The sequence below is a fragment of the Trypanosoma equiperdum genome (genome assembly GCF_001457755.1).
Source record: "Trypanosoma equiperdum strain OVI genome assembly, contig: ctg_1040, whole genome shotgun sequence".
NCBI lineage: Eukaryota > Euglenozoa > Kinetoplastea > Trypanosomatida > Trypanosomatidae > Trypanosoma > Trypanosoma equiperdum.
Window position 1 is genome coordinate 1416 of NW_027122995.1, and position 3333 is coordinate 4748.

A 3333-nucleotide genomic window follows, 5' to 3' on the forward strand; every position below is an offset into this window, starting at 1 on the left:
ATTTCCTAAAAGATATATATCTTAAAGTTATCAAAATTTTGCTAAATTGCAGATTCTCATCAAAAAGTGTTAAAATATGTCTAAATAGTGAATTTCATATATTTCATAAAATTCAGCAAATATCCTTACACTTCTACCAAACTCATAAAAGCAGCAGCAATACTCAGGGACAATTTCTTATTTACAAGAAAACTGGAATCTCTGCAAGTTTCGTCTTCCCATTTACAGCTTTTGTCACCTTCACACTTTGCTTTATTGGTTCCGCGTTTTTCACATCCAGTTGTAACAGTTCCATTAACCCCGCGTGCTGCTTGGGTTGCTTGTTGTTCTGCTGCCTTTTTGTGGTCTAATGAGCATTTTTTGTTTGCATCAGTGGCATTCTCTTGCCATTTGCATGGCTCAGTGCATTTGTCTCTTGATTGGTGTTTGTTGCATGTTTCTTCCTTTCTGGAATCTGTTGTAGCCCCCGCTGTCATTGGTGCTGTTTCTGGCATTTTGATCTGCTGTCCCTCTGGTGGAATTAGATGATAAGCTGCCCAGGCAAGAGCCGTTAAATGCTTTATAGCTTCTTCCGTTCGTTTCAGTTCCACTGTGTCACTGTCGGCTTTTTGTAACGTTCGTATGGCGCCGATCACATTTTTGATCCATGGGATCGCTGTTATGTCGCCGTTGGCGAGCTTCGTCGAGTAGTCTACACACGCTTGGTTGTGGTCTGTTGCGCCAGTGCACGTCCCTGCTCCACCACCGCCTAGCGTGTAGGGCGCGCCGGCGTTATTTGATCCGCCGCCGATGGATTGTACAACGGCATCCAGCGCTGCTTGTAGTTCGTGCGCCGTTGGTTTAGATTTTTTGCTGAGTTTAGCGCATTTGTCTTTGACTGTAGTCCACACTGCTTTGGCGTGGGATGCTGCGTTGGTGCCGGAGTCCGCGTAGTCGCTTGTGGCACACCCTTTGCAGCACACGTCGTTTGCGCTGGTGCTTGCGCAAACACAAGCAATGTCGGATGCCAGAGATTTCCCTACGCTACTGCCGGCTTTAACGCACGCCTGGTTCCGGGCTGCGAATGGATCGTCGCTCGAGTCGCTTGTGGTGTTACCGCCGAACAAAGCGGCGTTCAATTGATTGTTTGTGTCCGTTATTGCCGTCTTTAGATCGTGGTTTAGTGCATTGAGCCGTGCTTGTAGCGCTTTAGCGTTCTTTTCTATTAGAATTATTCTAGCGTGTGCAGCTTGTTTCGCTTTGGAGTCCGGGTGCTGTCTGTACTCGCCGTTGTCAGTTGACGCTTTGTCGGCTTCGAATTCTTTCTTGCGTTCTGCCCATTTGGTCGGTTCTTTATAATCACCAAACGTGGCGTTTGTATAGTTTGCTGTGTGAAGGCTGCTAAACTTCAAGTTTTCGATCTGTTTTATCTCTGCTGCCACATCGGTTTGTGCCGCATCCGCGTCTGTCAGTTTCACACTCACTGTTCTGTACATCCTGCATAGAGCCTTAAAGGCTGCTGCATTCTCATTGGCCGCTGAAGCCTGCCATACTGTTAGAAGCCACAACATTAATGCTAGTTGAATTGGCTTCTTGCTATTCGCTGCTGATATTCTCATTTCTGTACTACCGTTATCTGGTTTTGTTGGTCGGAGGATGTCAAAGGGATTAACCTGGTATGTATTGGTTGTGTTGTGCCCTCCGTTATGCTGTGTTCTTTTTACTTTAGTGGGTTTTTATGGGTTTTATGATTGTTTTTAATGTTAAAAAAAACTAAAATAAAGAGTATAAAGGCCTTTACAAGATAAAACACGACATCTTTTCATTTGTGGGGCAGTTAATTTTCAGTATATTTTTTGTTCTGGGCAGAAAATTTCATATTTATTGTTACGCATGTTTGTGGCTGCTCTCCTCTGTTATGGCTACTTGCAGTATGTAGTTGGCTTCGGCTGTTACAGCTTCACTTGGCTATATTTCATATCTACACCACTACTAGAAACTAAATCCTTAGTATGTTCTTGTGAAAGACACTTCTTTGTCCTACGTTGCTTCAATCGGACTCAGAATTATTTATGTTCTGCTTTTTTTTTCGACTCTATGAGTCGATGTTACTTTATAAAGCCAGATTTAAAGTCGATTTCTATTGGCTCGTCCGGTATGGGAAGTTTGTCAAAAAACAGTTCGTTTATCCGAAAATTATTGGTTTCTATCTCTAATTCATGTCATTGTGTACCTGTTGGGTTTTGTATCTAGGTTATACATCTAGCCCAGTCTACTATATATTCCAAATACAAAACACATATCTACGCCATAATATTCAAATCTTATGTTCTTTATTGCTTCCACTTGGCAAAAAATCTCTTTTACTTGCTGAAGAAATGAACAACTAGTGTCTCTGTTTTCAAGGAATCGCTTGCACATCTGTTTGTTTCTACTGCATTCCTGTCGTTTTTAAACATATAGCGCTTTATACCTGGAATCATGGGACCCGTATGAATCTTTCTATCTGTTTTTTCCTTTTTAATGAGCTTCGTTAGCTGCGCATCATCAACCACTTTTATATGGATATCTTTTTTTAAAAATGCCTTTGTGTCTGGAAAGTATACCAATACGTAAATGGGGGGGGGTATCATCATTGTTCTTCTCCACTTTACTAAGTTCCTCCATCGTTTAATATATGCGCTCCCTTATTCTTTTAGCGCTTGTTTTATCTGTGCCTTGGTAACGAGATTCTGATACTTCTTTTTCATCGAGTAACGAAGTAATTACAGTTGTCCCGTTCGATGGCCCCTGTGTACTTATACTTTATATCTTCTGCTTTTTCCGTATAATAGTGATACTATTCCTTGAATATCCGCTGGATACTGCACAAAATTTCTTTCAAAGAGTTTATTATCTGTTGTAACGTAACTTTTTTCTCTCATACATTCACTCTTAATTACTCATTTACTGCCACTGCAACCGCGCCATTGTTTTAAGTGTTTCACGTCGTCTTCAAATTTCGTTCCGCACAACTGTCATTATAATATTAGTAGATACACACCCACAACACTCTCCTGTCATTCTTAATATGGCCATCACAACCCTAACTATTAGTATCCATAAAATAGACGAAAAGAAATCAATTTATAGAGTTTCACAATGAAACTTACTTGCCATACCCTATCGTACTATTAACTTACTCCAATAGGACACTGTCATGCACATTTTACTAAATCCTCAAAAAATTTTCATTTCGCAAATGGTTGACAAAAAGTGTTAAATATATCAAATTTTCTCAAAATAGCATATTTTAATAACTTTTATAAATTGGGAAAAATATTTTACAAATTTTATTATATTAAAAATGCAAGC